This window comes from Leucopleurus acutus (genome assembly GCF_964270905.1).
Source record: "Leucopleurus acutus genome assembly, chromosome: 20".
Taxonomy (NCBI): Eukaryota; Metazoa; Chordata; class Mammalia; order Artiodactyla; family Delphinidae; genus Leucopleurus; species Leucopleurus acutus.
Window position 1 is genome coordinate 13,784,766 of NC_139162.1, and position 17,956 is coordinate 13,802,721.

General features: G+C 41.7%; 1 pseudogene across 1 annotated transcript in view; it reads right to left on the reverse strand.

The window, feature by feature from the left end:
* Positions 1 to 6,429, reverse strand: part of LOC309977108 (TBC1 domain family member 14-like) — a 46,977-nt pseudogene extending 40,548 nt beyond the window's left edge. The window contains exon 1 of the transcript in view: positions 6,417 to 6,429. The product of the transcript in view is annotated as a TBC1 domain family member 14-like (transcript). The remainder of the gene's footprint in view (positions 1 to 6,416) is intronic.
* Between the last annotated feature and the right edge of the window lie 11,527 nt (positions 6,430 to 17,956).

A 17,956-nucleotide genomic window follows, 5' to 3' on the forward strand; every position in this document is an offset into this window, starting at 1 on the left:
TGTGGGGTGGAAGGTGATCTCTGCGTCTTACTCTTCCGCCATCTTCCCGGAAGTCAAATTTCGGTGGATCAGCCCCCTTAGAACCAGTCACCCTTCCTGTTAAGGATTCGATATCCTGCTGAGCCCTGAGCCCGAGTCCTTCTCGCCGCCTCAGGAGGTGCTGGGTCGGTCGCTCGAGGAGCCTCCGCGGCTTCTGCCTGAGGAGCTTTCAGACTGTGTTTGAACTTATCTTTTAACAGGCTCGCTGCCGGAAACCTCGGACTCGGTATTTGTTTTTGTTTTTCTGACTTACTTCACTCTGTATGACAGTCTCTAGGTCCACCCACCTTGCTAATGTTCGGAGTTTTAAAATTACTGATTCAATTCCATTACTGGTGATTGATCTGTTCATATTTTCTATTTCTTCCTGGTTCAGTCTTGTTTCCTGAGGTATGCTTGTATTGCTTTAAACTTCCCACTTAGAAATGCTTTTGCTGTGTTCCATAGGTTTTGGATTGCTGTGTTTTTGTTTTCATTTGCTTCCAGGTATTTTTTTATTTCCTCTTTGATTTTTTTCAGTGATCCAGTGGTTTTTTAGTAGCATATTGTTTAGCCTCTACCTGTTTGTGGTTTTTTGTTTGTTTTTTCTTGTAGTTGATTTCTACCTTGTGGTCGGGAAAGTGCTTGATACGATTTCAATTTTCTTCAATTTACTGAGACTGGTTTTGTGGCCTAGCATGTGATCTATCCTAGAGAATGTTCCATGTCACTTGAATGTGTATTCTGCTGCTTTCAGATGGAATGCTCTATAAATTTCTGCTGCTTTCAGATGGAATGCTCTATAAATATCAATCAAGTCCATCTGGTCTAATGTGTCACTTAAGGTCAGTGTTTCCTTATTGATTTTCTGGCTGGATGATTTGTTCATTGATGTAAGTGGGGTGTTGAAGTCTCCTACTGTTATCGTGTTACTGTTAATTTGGCCTTTTATGTCTGTTAGCATTTGCCTTATATATTTAGGTGCTTGTATGTTGGGTGCATGTGTATTTACAATTGTTATATCTTCTTCTTGGGTTGATCTCTTGATCATTATGTAGTGTCTTTCTTTGTCTCTTGTAACATTCTTTATTTTAAAGCCTATTTTGTCTGATATAAGTATTGCTACTCTGGCTTTCTTTTGATTTCCATTTGCATGGAATACTTTTTTCCATCCTCTCACTTTCAGTCTCTGTGTGTCTTTAGATCTGAAGTGAGTCTCTTGTAGGTAGCATATATATGGGTTTTGTTTTAGTAACCATTCAGCCAGTCTGTGTCTTTTGATTGGAGCATTTAGTCAATTTACATTTAAGGTAACTATATGTATGTTCTTATTGCCATTTTATTAATTGCTTGGGGGTTATTTTCATAGCTCATCGTTTCCCCCTTTTTTTTGTTGTCTTGTGAGTTGATGACTATATTCAGTGTTACGTTTACATTCCTTTTTATTTTTTGTATGTGTATCTTTTATAGATTTTTGGCTTTTGGTTACCATAAGGTTTTTATGTTGCAGTCTTTATATATATGTGATTGTTTTGAGTTGCTGATCTCTTAATTTCAAATGCATTTTTTAAAAACCCCTGCATTTGTACTCTCTTCTCCTCACAATTACTGTTTTCGATATCATATTTTACATAGAATAGTTTTATGTATCCCTTCACTACTTACTGTGAATATAGATGATTTTACTACTTTTGTCTTTTAATCTTCCTGCTAGGGACTTTGCTGGTGATGAGGTACACCTGTAACATATAATATTGTACATCAACTATACTTCAGTTTAAAAATTAAGGGGACTTCCCTGGTGGCACAGTGATTAAGAAACCTCCCGCCAATGCAGGGGACACGGGTTTGAGCCCTGGTCTGGGAAGATCCCACATGCTGTGGAGCAACTAAGCCCGTGTACCACAACTACTGAGCCTACGTGCCATAACTACTGAAGCCCACTGGGCTAGAGCCCGTGCTCCACAACAAGAGAAGCCACTGCAATAAGAAGCCTGCGCACTGCAGCAAAGAGTAGCCCCTGCTCGCTGCAACTAGAGAAAGCCCACATGCAGCAATGAAGAACCAATGCAGCCATAAAAACAAACGAAAAAAAGCAAACAATCTTCCTCCTAAATTTGTGCATGAGTGATTTTATTTTTTATCTTTTATTGTATGTTTGCCTTTACCATTGAGCCTTTTTATTTTGTAATTTTCTTTTTTTAAAAAATTTATTTTGATTTATTTATTTTTGGCTGCATTGGGTCTTTGTTGCTGTGCATGGGCTTTCTCTAGTTGCGGCGAGCAGGGGCTATACTTGGTTGTGGTGCATGGGTTTCTCATTGCGGTGGCTTCTCTTGTTGCAGAGTATGGGTTTTAGGCGTGCGGGCTTTAGTAGTTGTGGCACGTGGGCTCAGTAGTTGTGGTGCATGGACGGGCTTAGTTGCTCTGCGGCATGTGGGATCTTCCTGGAGCAGGGCTCGAAGCTGTGTCCCCTGCATTGGCAGGTGGATTCTTAACCACTGTGCTACCAGGGAAGTCCCACATTTTGTAATTTTCTTGTTTCTAGTTGTGTTCTTTTCTTTTTTGCCTAGAGAAGTTTCTTTTAAAAAAAAATTATTTATTTGGTTGCACCGGGTCTCAGTTGTGGCAGACAGCCTCCTTAGTTGTGGCTCATGGACTCCTTAGTTGTAGTACATGGGCTCTTTACTTGTGGCATGCGGGCTCCTTAGTTGTGTTACGCAAACTCTTAGTTGCAGCATGCATGTGGGATCTAGTTCCCTGACTAGGGACCGAACCCGGGCCCCCTGCACTGGGAGTGTGGAGTCTTATCCACTACACCACCAGGGAAGTCCCTTTAAAAAAAAAAAAATTATTTTTTAGTTTTGGCTGTGTCGGGTCTTAGTTGTGGTGTGCAGGCTCTTTGTTGTGGTGTGCGGGCTTTTCTCTAGTTGTGGCACCTCGGTTTTCTGTCTCTAGTTGTGGTGTGCGGACTCCAGAGCACGTGGGCTCTGTAGTTGTGGCACGTGGGCTACAGAGTGCATGGGATCGGTGGTTTGCGGTACGTGGGCTCTCTAGTTGAGGTGCGTGGGCTCAGTGGTTGCCCCATGGTATGTGGGATCTTAGTTCTCCGACCAGGGATCAAGCCCACGTCCCCTGCATTGGAAAGTGGATTCTTTACCACTGGATCACTAGGGAAGTCCCTAGAGAAGTTTCTTTAACATCTGTTGTAAAGTTGGTTTAGTGGTGCTGAAATGTTTCAGCTTTTGCTTGTCCTAAAGGTTTTGATTTCTCCATCAAATCTGAACAAGAGCCTTGCTGGCTAGAGTATTTTGGCTGTAGGTTTTTCCCTTTCATCAGTTTAGATACATCATGCCACTACCTTCTTTCCTGCAGAGTTTCTGCTAAAAAATCACTTGATAGCCTTATGTGAGTTCTCTTGTGTATGATGTGTTGCTTTTCCGTTACTGCTTTTAATATTCTCTTTTAATTTTTGTCATTGTAATTCCACTGTGTCTTGATATGTTCCTCTTTGGGTTCATCCTGTATGGGACTCTCTGCACTTCCTGGACTTGGGTGACTGTTTCCTTTCCCAGGTTAGGAAAGATTTCAGCTGTTATGTCTTCAAATATGTTCTCAGCCCCTTTCTCTCTCTCTTCTCCTTTTTGTACCTCTATAATATGAATATTTTGCACTTGATATTGTCCCAGAGGTCTCTTAAACTGTCCTCATTTCTTTTTGTTCTTTTTTCTTTTCTCTGTTCGGCATCAGGGATTTCCACTACTCTTGTCTTCCAGCTCATTGGTTTGTTCCTCTGTGTCATTTAGTATACTGTTGATTGCTTCTAGTGTAGTTTTCATTTGTTTTATTGTAATCTTTTTCTCTGGTTCTTTATATTTTCTAACGCTTTGTTAAAAACTTCTAACTTCTCCCTCTGTGCATCCATTCTTTTGCCGAGTTCTTTAATCAACTTTACAGTCATTACCCTGAATTCTTTCTTGGGTAGATTGCCTATCTCCACTTCACTTTGTTGTTCTTCTGGGCTTTTATCTTGTTCCTTTGTCTGGAAGTTGTTCCTCTGCTGCCTCATTTTGCCTAGGTTGCTATTTGTATTTTAATGTATCTGGTAGGTTAGTTATGGTTTTCTGACCTTGGAGAAGTAGACTTCTGTAGGATACATCTTCTGTGTCCCAGCAGCACGTTCCCCACTTGTTACCCAAGCTATATGCTCTTGGGGTTCCCCCTCTGAGGGCTGTGTGGGTCCTTCTGTTGTGGTGGGATGACTATATGGGTGGTCTGGTAGGCTTGGTTGGCCCCTAGCCCTGTTGGTTGCCAGGCCCTGCCTTGTGCAGAGGATGCCGGCTACTAGTTACCAGGGACTGGTCCAAAGCAGCTGACTGCAGAACCCCAGGGGGCCCTGGGGTAGTGCTGGCTCACTGGCAGGCAGAGTCAGGGTTCAGAAGACGCTGGGGCTGTTGCCCGCCTGTTGGTGGGTGAAGCCATGGCTTGGGGTTAGTGCTGAACTACTGGCAGGCAGAGCTGAGTCCTAGAGTCTGGGTGCAGGGCCCTGGGATCCCAGAGCTGGTGTCACACAGCTCACGGGGGGGAGACCAGTTCCTGACACAGATGGGTCAGGGTCCAGGGTGTCCCAAAGCCTGTGTTGACCTGCTAGTGGACATGACTAAGGCCCAGCTGGTCATAGGGTAGGGTCTGTCCTGTGGGCAGGTGGTGTCTGCAGTCTGCAGGACTGTGGTTTCCTTTTGTCTGGTGTCTGACCTGTGGTGGGTGACACTGGTCTAGAGGCTTGTGCAGGCTTCCTGGAGGGCTGGGCTGGTGCCTGCCCACTGGTGGGTGGAGCTGTGCCTTGGCCCTCTGGTGGGCAGGGCCGAGTCTAGAGGCATGTCTAGAGGTGGCTGTGGGCTTAGGAAGTGTTTAGACAGCCTTTCTGCTGATGGATGGCTCTGTGTCCCCCCGTCACCCACCAGTTAGTTATTGGCCTGAATCATCCCAGCATTAGCACCTACAGGATGTTGGGTGGAGCCAGGACTTAGCATTAATGAGTTAGAGGGAGGATCCCACGGTGGCACGTGCGCACATGAGTGTCCATGCAGTAGAGAGCTCCTAAGAATGCTGCTGCCAGTGTCCGTGTCCCCAGGGTGAGCTGCAGCTCCCCTCCTCCCTCTCTGAGAGGCTCTTCAAGACCAGTAGGCTCCTATCAAATTATTGCTTTTGCCCTGGGTCCTGGTGTGTGTGAGATTTTGTGTGTGCCCTTTAAGAGTGAAGTCTCTATTTCCCCCAGTCCTGCGGGACTCCTGAAATTAAGCCCTGCTGCCCTTCAAAGCCAAATGCTCTGCGGGCTCATCTTCTTGGTCCAGGACCTCCAGGGTGGGGAGCCCAATGTGGGGCTCAGAACTCTCATTCCTGTGGGAGAACCTCTGCTCTATAATTATTCTCCAGGTTATGGGTCACCCACCCTGGGGGTATGGGACTTGATTATATCACAAGTCCACCCCTCTTACCCGTCTTGTGTGGGTCCTTCTTTATGTCTTTAGTTGTAGAAGCTCTTTTCTGGTAGGTTCTGGTCTTTTTCATCGATGGCTGTTCTGCAGATAATTGTGATTCTGGGGTGCTTGTGAGAGGTGAGCTCTCAGGGTCTTTCTACTCTTCCATCTTCGCCCATCTCCCATGTATTCTATTTATAATACGAAAAAAACCCTGGATACTGACATAGTCTTTGCTGCTCCTCTCGTCTTTGTAGCCTCTTCAATGCAGCAGTCTGACTGGCCTTTTTACAACACAAAGTTACATCACTCTTCTCCATTGGCCATTGCAGAGGAAACGCTCTGGCTCCTACAGTGGCCTATGGGACCTATACAACATGCCCCTTTGCCTTATTTGGCCTTTTCTGCTACTTGCCTCCCTCTGACAGGGCTCTGCTCCAGCACACAGGCCTCAGTTGTTCATATTTAAGAGGAAGGAAATTATGTAATACTGCACTCTACAGTGTGGATCATATATATTGATCTTTTCTTCTTGGATGATCGGGTTCTTCATATACAGGTGGGCATACCATGATATGGGAATAAACTGTACTGCATGGAATCACATGACAGAGTGTGGTGGACTTGTGGTTCAGTGGCTAACCCAGTATATAAGCACAGTTATACCCATGGATTAGGGTTACAACCTCAGGTATTTCTGTTACTCTGAGAATGGACAGTGATCTCTTATAATTCTCAAGTAGAAAAGTAACTAACCATTTTCTCTAAGCCCTTATAAGGTAAGTATTTCATCTCAAGGTTGAAAGAACCCCTGTTTATGGGCTCAGATAATGGTATTTTATTAATTTAACTAAACTGCTTTAATGTATCAGTTTTAGGGAGGTGTTTTCTTTGAAATGAAAAGACTTGATCACTCACTCAAAGGTGGCATTGGCGGCTATTCAGTTGATCATTTTCATATCAACTATAGGAAAGCTTCAAGCCAAACCTTGCCTGGCCTTCTAATTTGTAAGCATAGCTACCTAGTGACCTCTGACATGCAGGTTTTCCTCTGCTATGGTATTTGGATAAAGGGGATGTCATTGCTCTTGAGAAAGAGGATGCAGGTGAAAAGAAGTACAGAGAGCTCATTCAGTAACATTGTACAGATCAGGGGAGTCACTACTGGGCACTGTAATAGTTACAACTATAAAACAGAACAAAAATTCTTTGAATTTAATATGAGAATCTTGATACAAGGAGGCAAGAATTTTACACAGGCTCTTATGGCACATGGAATGAGTCAGGACATATAGAGAATCAGCACACAATACAGAATAAGGGTGACAAAACATGAGCATCTAAAAACAGGATCACGATGGGAACGTTCCTTTCATCCATACTTACTCTTTAGTAAAGAGCAGAGGGAGTTAACATTGGAATCACATTCTATGTTATTTATAATTTATGGAATAAGTTTGTTGTATATGTTGTATGTGTATACTGATTGATTAGTAAACTAAGAAACAGGAAAGAGGTGGGAAGTTGTGACTTTTCCAAGAGCAGAATCTATAAAAAGCTAGGGTAGAGGAAAGAAGGAGGAAAGTAGTAGGCATTAAGGAAGAATCTTCATTAAGATCATAAGATGCCCCCCGGCCCCATTTCATCCTAGTATTTAATCAGATCCTCCTCTCATTGCCTTCTCTTTGTGACCCGGTTTTCTTTTAACAACTTTATTGAGATATAATTCAATACCATACAATTCACTCATTTAAAATGTACAGTGCAATGAATTTTTTGTTATTCACAGAGTTGTGCAACCATCACCACAATCGATTTTAGAACATTTTTTATTTTCCCAAAAGGAAACCCCATACTCATTATCAGTCACTCTCTATTCTCCCCCAATATTCCAGCCCTAGGCAACCATGTGATCCAAGTTTTACAAGTTATTGATTTGAAATTCTCTGCTGCCTTCCAAGGACATTCTACTTCAAACCATTTGATTGATCACACAGGTACAGTCAGAAAACTGTAATCTTTGTTGATAAAAGTCTTGTAAATCAAAGAGAGTGACATATAACCGCATTCTTAGATATATCTCATTATATACAGCTTAATCATGATTTTCAAGTGTTTTTTTTTTTTTTATCATAGATGTAGACCTGTTAAATATACCCTCAACCTCAACCCCTGACTGATCCTATAAGTAAGCTGTAGGGGAAGCTAAAGTGTCCTCAGTAAGTTGCCTGGCACATATGGAACCAGAATAAGGAGGCTAGTTAGATGGTTCAAACATGGAGTGGCACCACTCTCTTAGTCAGAATGTGGTTGGCAGAATAATGCCCCCACCAACCCCTATAGATACCTGTGTCCTAATCCCTACAACCTGTTACCTTACACAGCAGAGAGGACTTTGCAGATGTGATTAAATTAAAGTCCTTGAGATGGGGAGATTAGATTGGACACGCCTAGATAATCCACCGTAATCACATTTCTTTATAATGGGAGAACCTTTCTGTGGTGAAAGGGTGATGGGATTATGGAAGAACAAGAGATAGGGCAGTATGGGAAGAGCTCAACCCACCACTGCTGGCTTTGAAGATGATGGCGAGAGGCCACGTGCCAAGGAGTGCTGGTGGCCTCTAGCAGCTGGAAAAGGCAAGGAAGTAGATTCTCTCCTAGAGTTCTCAGAAGGGAATACAGCCCTGCTGACACCTTGATCTTAGACCAGTGAGACTCATGTCAGACTTCTGACCTATAAAACTGTACAGCAATAAATCTGTATTGTTTTACGCCACTAAATTTGTGGAAATTGGTTACAGCAGCAATGAAAAACTAAAACACAGACCTTATAATGTGGATCTAGGCAGTAAGCCTTGGGCAAGCACACCTTCTCCTAGAACAGTGCAGGTGGGCCTTGCCCATGTTTGCCTCAGTGGCTCTTCTTTCTTTGTATCTCAGGTGTCTTCCTTGAAGCCCTTTCTTGAATGACTTATTAAAATGCATTTAATGAGAACATAGACTTAAGAGTTAGGTGGGCCTGTGTTAAATTCGGGCTCTGCCATTTTACTAGCTGGATAACCTTGGACAGGTGATAATATTCCAAGCCTTGGTTTTTATGAACAAAGTGAGAATAATAATACCTACCCTTTGGGGATATTTGGAGGATAAAATGATATAATATATGTAAAATAGCACGATGCTTGATATAATGAGCCCCTAATATATGATAGCTGTTACTATCTTCTCCTAAAGCCTAGAAGGAATTTGCCAATAGCATGCATTCTAACACTTGCTCAGATACAAATATATTAAGAACTGTTCATACAGCTGTTGTGTTTCGGTGACTGTGCCACAGGATTCTGTTCATAGCCCTAAGGGTCCTGATATTGAGCCTTTTAACTGAAAAAGGCTTACTTTTGGAAACTTCAGTGAGTAAGTTAAAACCACCTTTGGTTTATAGTGCAGTATGTAACACCTTTTAATATTTCCTTTATTCTTCAAGCTAAGGTGAAATAGAATGTATTAAAGAAAACCTGGAATTGTTTCTACAGTTAAAAAAAAAAATCCTAATGACTGGAATAATTTCTTCACTTTAAATCCCTACTGCCCAGCAAATGGCTGACACATAATAGGCAGCAGTAAGTGTTTACTGAACTGAACTAACCTGGCCTCTAAGCACTTATTCTTTCACGACCTGTTTTATCTCGTTTGTTGCTAGTCTAATTTAGGCCTGTTTTTTGGGCCTTGCCTATTAACAGCAGTTTTGAATGGTTCTTTTTGCTCCTTGTCTTTTCCCTCTTGATTTTCCACAGTACCAGCAAACTAGGCAATGACTGTTGCACAGTATATCCTCTTCATTTAGTCTTCTTTATCTTTGACCCATCACATACTGCCTAATAGCCATATTTTAAACTCAATGTTTCCCAACTTTTTATGGCATGGTACACTTAGAAAATGATGATATTTGTGTGGTACACTGGGGTAGGAAGCAAGCCGTCTTATGACTGGAGGTTTTGGATTCTAAAGGCTGAGTCACCCTCTCAGTACAGCTGTCACCTAATTTGGGCACACCAGTATGCCTTGGTATACTTACTGGGAAGCTCTGCTTAATCTAGCATTTTAGACTAGCTGCAGTTGGAATTCATTCTGTCTTTTACATAGATAATTAATGAGCACTGTTTGTGTCCACGCTAAGCTCTAGGGGAAAGGAATTGAGAGCACTGTATCAGGCATTCTCCTACATGAGCTCTTAGTTCCAGGCAGACAAATCTGTTTACTGGCCTCCAAATGGGCCTTCAATATTCCTCTCATACATTTGCTTATGTCTTTTTTGTTTTTGAATAACCTGTATTTCCTTTGTCATCTCTGAATCTTCCTCCTGTCTTCTCCATGATGCTGTCCCTAATACAGTTAAAGTATGGCAGTTTTGTTTGTTGTATTCTATTACATTTATTAACTCACTCAAGTTTGGTGCCCTCTGTAAAGCCCGTATTCTTTCTTTGTATTAATTCTTACTCACTTACTTTCTATCTTATATTTGTCAGTATTTTCCCTTTATAAATGTTCCTATTGTTCTTACGCTGATATTTATCCTGCTCACTCTTCCTACAACTTTGTATCATATAAATTCTGAGTAATATTTAATACTATTACAATAAATATAAAATAATATTCATTGTGCGTATATATTTATCAGGTAATAGCAAATGTTTTTTGTGCTCTTATTTGGACCAGGCATTATTCTAATAGCTTTATGTATATTTAACATATTTAGTCTTCACAGCAGCCCTATACATATAAAATATTTTTACATCTCCATCTTACAGATGAGGAAGTTTGAGACACAGGTTAGTTAAGTAACTTGCCAAAAGTTGTACACTATTAAGTATCAACGCCAGGATTGAAATGTAATCAGTTACAGTGGGCAGTGTTGACAATGAGCCCATACTAATAAAACATTCTGTAATACTGTGCTGCAAAAAAGCCAAGTTATAGATGTATGAGCAGACCAGTAGGTATTTAGTACTAAACATGCCCACTAAGGTGAGTTAGGCTACATTACAGGAAGAAAGAGAAGTTGTAGTCATAAGAAATATACAATCTGGAGAGTACGATAACATGTAATACCAGCAAATGGTCAGTGATATAGAAATCAGTAGTTAATAAGAATATTATTTATGGAGGATCAACTGTATATGCCAAGAAATGAACAGAGTACTTTGCATATATTATCCTATCGAAGCGTTATCATAACACTATTGAGTAGTTGCTATCAACCCTATTTTATAGATGAGGGAAAAGAGGGACTTCCCTGGTGGTGCAGTGGTTAAGAATCTGCCTTCCAGTGCAGGGGACATGGGTTCTATCCCTGGTCAGGGAACTAGATCCCACATGCATGCCGCAACTAAGAGTTCCCATGCCACAACTAAGGAGCACATATGCCGCAACTAAAGGAGCCGGTGAGCTGCAACTAAGACCTGGTGCAATCAAAATAAATCTCAAATATGTAACCTGCCCAAAAGTTACTGAGCTGGGAAGTGGTAGAGCTGAGGCTGGAATCTGGGTCCATCTGCCCTGTTTTCTTTTCACTGTGCTGTCCTGCCTCTCTGATGGTAGGTGCCCTGGCAGAAGGGCAGGAGACACGCAGGCGAGCCACTGTTAGAATGTAGTTAGAGCTGTGCTTAACTTTGGAAAACAGTAGTGATAATGGTACTTTTTTTCTTCAAATTAGAATTTGAGGAAGGAATATAACCAACATTCTGGAATAAACCCAGTAAAAGCATTATTCGTTTTTGTTAAACCATTACCTTGTGATCTTGGCTAAGCTTCTTTCTCTTTTTGTACTTCAGCTCTATCTTTTATAACATATATGTGGTTAGTAGGTATCTACTTATATCCAAAGATGTTTTATGATGTTAGGAGTACTGTTCAAACTCTGGAAGTAAGTAGTAAGTACTACACAAATACTAAGTTTTAGTACTTAGTTTGAATATTGACATTTGATACCACCATGTTTTTCCTTTATAGCATCACACCTTTTTTTTTCATTCCTAGGCAATATGCACATAGTTTATCAACATGATCACAATTTTTAGAGAAGCTAAAGTTTTAATGGAAAATGGGGAGAAAACTTAAGGGGTACATTTTTTACCATGCTTTATATTATTGTCCTGCCATTTCTTTTAGAATACAAACCAATTCAAAATGCCCTACAGAGCATTTTAAATTTATAGAGCCTGTGGAACACTGCCCATTTTTGCAAATGGAAGGTCAGAAACAGTTATTTGCTATACAGCAAGCCCCACACAGGCAGCATCTGCATCTCGGTCATATTTGTATTTCCCAAGAGGCTTTGCACGAGGGGGGTGCTTAATAAATATTGGTTGAATAATTGAGTTGTTGTTTTCTACCTTTCTTTAACCTTCACAGTTCAATTTGTTCACTTAAAGAACTTCTCATCACAATTTTTGAAAGCGTAAACGCTAAGGTTTGTGTTTATATAGGTATGTAAAATGACAATTAATTACAAAATGCTGTTTTATGTTTTAGCTAGTGAAAAATGGCCTCTCTTTTATGACTTCTATAAACCAGTAAGAGATCTGAGCACCCAAAGGCTTATGTTATTGTTTAAAGATTCTTTTGAATTTTCTAATAAACATTAGAAAAAAAACCCCTCACAATTGCGCAGAAAGTCTGATGTTTTATTTTTATTTTTTATAAATTTATTTATTTATTTTTGGTTGTGTTGGGCCTTTGTTGCTGTGTGTGGGCTTTCTCTAGTTGCGGCGAGCAGGGGCTACTCTTCGTTGCAGTGCGTGGGCTTCTCATTGTGGTGGCTTCTCTTGTCGTGGAGCACGGGCTCTAGGTGCACGGGCTTCTGTAGTTTTTGGCACATCGGCTTCAATAGTTGAGGTGCGTGGACTTAGCTGCTCCGCAGTATGTGGGATCTTCCTGGACCAGGGATCGAACCCTTGTCCCCTGCATTGGTAGGCAGATTCTTAACCACTGCACCACCAGGAAAGTACCCTTAATTTTTTCATTGAAGTATAGTTGATGTACAGTATTATATGTTACAGGTGTAAAATATAGTGATTCACAATTTTTAAAGGTTATGCTCCATTTATAGTTATTGTAAAGTATTGACTATACTCCCTCTGTTGTAAAATATATCCTTGTAGCTTATTTATTTTATACCTGATAGTTTGTACCTCTTAATTCCCTACCCCTATCTTGCCCCTCTCCCCCCCTCCATTGGTAACCACTTGTCTGCTCTCTGTATCTGTGAGTCTGTTTCTTTGTCATATTCACTAGTTCATTGTATTTTTTTAGATTTCACATATAAGTGATATCATACAGTGTTTGTCTTTCTCTGACTTATTTCATAATAAGAATATGAACTGCATAATACCCTCCAGGTCCATCCCTCTTGCTGCAAGTGGCAAGTTTTCATTCTTTTTTACAGCTGAGTAGTACTCCACTGTATATATACACACCACATCTTTATCCATTCATCTGTATTTTAAAAATTTTTATTTTATATTGGAGTATAGTTGATTAACAATGTTGTGTTAGTTTCAGGTGTACAGCAAACTGATTCAGTTATACATATACATGTATCTATTCTTTTTCAAATTCTTTTCCCATTTAGGTTATTACAGAATATTGAGCAGAGTTTCCTGTGGTATACAGCACACCTTTACTTTGCTGTCTTTTTTTTCCCTCCTGACACTGACAAAAGAGATTTGTTCATAGAGAACTGACTCTGAAGATGACACTCTTCATTGTATCTCAGTGGCTTAGGCTCCATATGCGGTTTCTTCTCTGTCTTTAATTAAACTTGTTTTTTTTCAGTGCTGTAGCTGGGAGCACTGTGTTGACACAACTCATTCTTGTACAGAACAGATTAAAATGTCAGTGTTCCAATGTTCTCATCTGTGAGAAAAAGAAAATATTTGGGATATTTTATTTATAACTTTTAAAAGACTCCTCTGTGAAGAAAGATTACTTGTAGGCTGGAAAACCATTTGACAGTTAAAGGACAGAACTCTAATATTAGTCTAACAAAAAAGGGGAAAAAGACTGAAAGTTTACTAGAACCCTTTTCTAGGGATTTAGAACACATCTTTCTATTTCCTTCTTAATTTTCACTTAATTTTATCTTTTAATTCCCTAGAGTTCTGCTTAATCCTTCTAGATGCTGTGTATGCAGAATATTGACAGTTTCCGCAAAAGGCAGTTAGTCAGTCATTACAGTAAACACACATATTATGTGGATGGAGGGCTACTAGTCAAGGGAAATGGAGTTGGCGTATTGAGGCTTTAACCTTCATATCGTAAGTCTAAATGTATCTGTTTTTACAATGGAGTCTTTAATATTTGTTAGCTAGTTACTGGTGAATAGGTCCGCAAGTTCACCTTGCTACAGCTTGAGACTCTTTTCTGCCTATCAGGTGTTCACAGGATATAAGCTACATCAGTTAACGCTGGGTGCTGTGCAAATTTTAGAAGTCACGGTAAAGAGATAGGCTTGCTGCAAATTGATAAGGTAGGGACTTAATAAGAGGAGCCAATACTAATGGAACACTTGCATGCATCTAGAATATTTAAAAGTGTCTCTGTATTGATGTATCGACTGTCTAATCCGCACAGCTCTATGAATAGGTGATATTATCTTTGCTGTACAGATGGGAAACGGAGGCCTGCAAATGTAAAGTAACTTGTCCAAGGCAACACAAGAAATGGAGAAGCTGGATTTGAATCCAGGGAGTCTGGTTCTGTAGCCTATTCTATTAGAGAGTTTCTGGAAGTTTATTAACTCTTGACATTGTACGGTTTGGGAGCTTTTACTCTCTGGTGATGTTGCCTGAGTGGCGTCCTGAGAAGTAGGAGCTTGCTGTGACTCCCCTCTTTCCCTTTTCTTTTGTCCTCCATTACTTGCTGAGGCCCATTAATTCTAGACAACATCTCTCAAATTTGTCCCATCTTTCCTATCACACTGCTGCTACCTTAGTTCAGGCATCTTTGGGACATAGCAGCAATCTCCGGATGTCCCTCCTGTCTCCATGCTAAGTGTCTCCCTGTCCACCCCCGCAACTGATTATCCGCATTGATCCTATAGTAAATCTTTATAAGAAACCAATCTGATCAGGTCCTTCACAGGATTAAATGTAAAATAATACCTAGTTATAGGCATATATCACATTTTACTCATCCATTCTACCAGTTGATAGAAGTCTGGGTAGCTTCTACTTTTTGGCTATTACGAATAACGTTGTTATGAACATTCATGTAAAAGGTTTTGCGTGGACATAGGTTTTCATTTCTCCTGGATATATACCTAGGAGTGGAGTTGCTGGGTCAAATGTTTTTTTTGAGGAACTGCCAAACTGTTTTCCAAAGCAGCTGTCCCATTTTACATTCCCACCAGCAGTGTATAAGGTTTCTAATTACCCCACGTTCTTGCCAACATGTTATTTTCCTTTTTATTTTATTTGATACTTGCCATTGATACTAATACTAATGGATGTAAAGTGGTATCTCACAGTGTCTTTGATTTGCATTTCCATGATGGCTAAGGATGTTGAGCACCTTTTTATGTGCTTTTTGGCCATCTGTTATCTTCTCTCAAGAAATGTTTATTCAGATCTCATTTTTTAAAACTGAGTTTATTTGAGTAATGAGAGTTCTTTATATATTCTAGATACAAGCCCCATATCAGATATATGATTTACAAATATTCTCTTCCCTTTTGTGGAACTGTCTTTTCACTTTCTTGATAGTGTCTTTTGCTTTTTTCCTTCTGTTTTTTGGCTGTGCAGTGTGGCATGTGGGATCTTAGTTCCTGGACCAGGGATCAAACCCGTGCCCCCTGCAGTAGAAGCATGGTGTCTTAACCACTGGACCACCAGGGAAGTCCCTTGATAGTGTCTTTTGAAGCATAAAAGTTTTCAATTTTGATGAATCCCCAAATACCTACTTTTTCCTTTTGTCTTCTCCCATGTGCTTTTGCTGTCATATTTTAGAAGCCATCGCTCAACCGAAAGTCATAAAGATTTACCCCTAAATAGAATTATATAGTTCTAAATATAGTTCTTAGGCTTGTGATCTATTTGGAGTTTTTCTTTGTGTGTGTATGGTGGCAGGAGGGGGTCCAACTTCATTTTTCTGCATGCAGGTATCCAGTTGTTCCAGTGCTATTTGTTGAAAAGACTAATTTCCCCCACTGAATTGTTTCGGCACCTCTTAAGAAAAATATCTGACCATAAATGTAAAGGTTTATTTATGGATTCTCAGTTCTGTTTGATCTATCCACCTATTACTGTAGCTTTGTAGTAAGTTCTGAAATTGGGACGTATGAATTTTCCAATTTTTTTCCTCTTTTGAAAGGTACTTTTGCCTATTCTGGATCCTTTGCATTTCCATATGAATTTTAGGATCTGAAACATTTCTGAAAAAAATCCAGCTATTATTTTGATATCGACTGAATTGAATATGGAGATCAATTTGGGAAGTATTGTCATCTTAAGTCATCTAATCCATAAATGTGGGATGTCTTTACATTTATGTTGGTATTCTCTAATTTTTCAATGTTTTGTAGTTTACATTCTATAAGAATTGAGGAACACTTCTGCCTAAGTTGTGGGACTGTATTTTATTTTGGTATCTGTTTTTCTAAATTATATACTCAAGCATCATATATTGTTTATATAGTAAAAAGTTATGCCATAAGGAGAACACTGTTAGTATTACTATGGATTGCTAAATCATGAATTAGGATATATAGTAAGGTCCCCCATTTTTAATTCCTGAACTTGGTTAGTTATGCCTTTGTTAGAGAATTGGAATCTCTCCCACAAGGACCCACTGCTCCAGGACCCGCTGTCACACTGATTCACACTCCCACGAGGACTCTCTCTGAGATGGGGAGACAGACAGAAAGGTGCTTCTGAGGAGGTGGTGGTGGCCTTGGGGCCTTTACACACTCACCCGTGGTCTGGCAGTGGATCACCAGGATGTTGGCCATCTCAGCAAACTTAACACTGGAAGGGTTCTTTTTAATTTCCTTCAAGAATTCTGCAAGAACCACCTCACACCTACCAATGAGCAAAGGAGAAAGGAGACAGCTCATGCAGCCAGAGCCAGAGGAGCCTCCACCAGTGGTGCCATGTCTGCTGTGCTCTGTGGGACACACTTGTCAGATGGACATTTTTCCGAGGCTGGGGGTGGATGATCTCCTAGCTCCTCAAAGCAGGAAGCACACGAGCCAGGAAGAGGACGGTGAATTTCGTGCTCTCCTGCTGCCGCCTGTCTGTTGGGTGTGGGGTATGCGTACGCGCCGAGGGGCCCCTGCAGCCGCCTGCCCCTCTCCTCCTCCACTCACATTTTCCGAATCTCTTTGCCATTGTCGCCCAGGATCTGGAAGAGTCCATCCAGGATCTCCGGCAAATAATCCAGCAGGTTAATGTCTGGCACGGACTCCAGAACCAGGATCTGCCCCAGGGGAGGAAACCATCAGGGAAAGTCACCAGCCAGAGAACCTGCATCTCCTCGCCCATCCTCTGGACTGGCCAGCGAGAAGGAGCCCTGCTGAGGCATCTTTTCACGGCACTGCGGTGTCCCATGGGGGAGCAGGTGCTAGTAGCTGTTGTTTCTGTTCAATGGTCAGGGGAACGGCAATTTAACCCCAGGGCAGTTCAGATGCCCGGGGGTGGGGCGGGGGGTGTGGGAGGGAACCCATGGGAAAGGTGGGCAAGGCTAGAAGAGGTGTGACAGCTGGAGGAGCACAGCTGGCTTCAAAGGTAAATCTGGGTGTTTCCGGAGACAAGGAAGGAACCACATCCTCTGCAGAGGCAAATGTGATGGGCTTTGGGGGCAAAGCTGAATACATGTGTTTTCGGATGATCTGGTGTCATTGGCTCCTAGAGGGATAACAGTGAGGCACCCCCGCAGCCACAGGAAGTGCCCAGGTGAGCCAGAGAGCAGACCTCACTCAACTAGAGGCTCCTTACGGCTGGTGAAGGAGCGTCGCAGGGCCGGACCTTACCCAGGAGATGATGAACTGCCAGGCGTACTGGTTGTTGGAATAAATCCTCTCCCGCAACAAGGGGATGAAGCCCACCAGGTCGAACTTGTTGCTCTCCGTCACGATGTCCTGTGGGTCAAAGGCATGAGAGCTGCCTGCTGGGGGTGGGGCTGCCTGACCTGGCTGAATCCCCGGCCCGGGCTGGCTCCAGGGGTCAGGCGGACACAGAGGAAGATGACGGAGCCTGAGTCAGGCAGGAGAGGCCCCCGGAGCATCCCTCCTCACACAGGCCGAAGGACCAGCAAAAAGGATGCACTGAAAGCAGGAATCAAGGTCGAGAGAACTAATCAAAAGGCAAAACCCTGCATCTCTGTGGTCTGGCTCGAATGCCCTGGTGAGCTGATCATAAACTGCCCCGTCACTGGGGGCAGGGTGGGGTCAGCATGAGGGG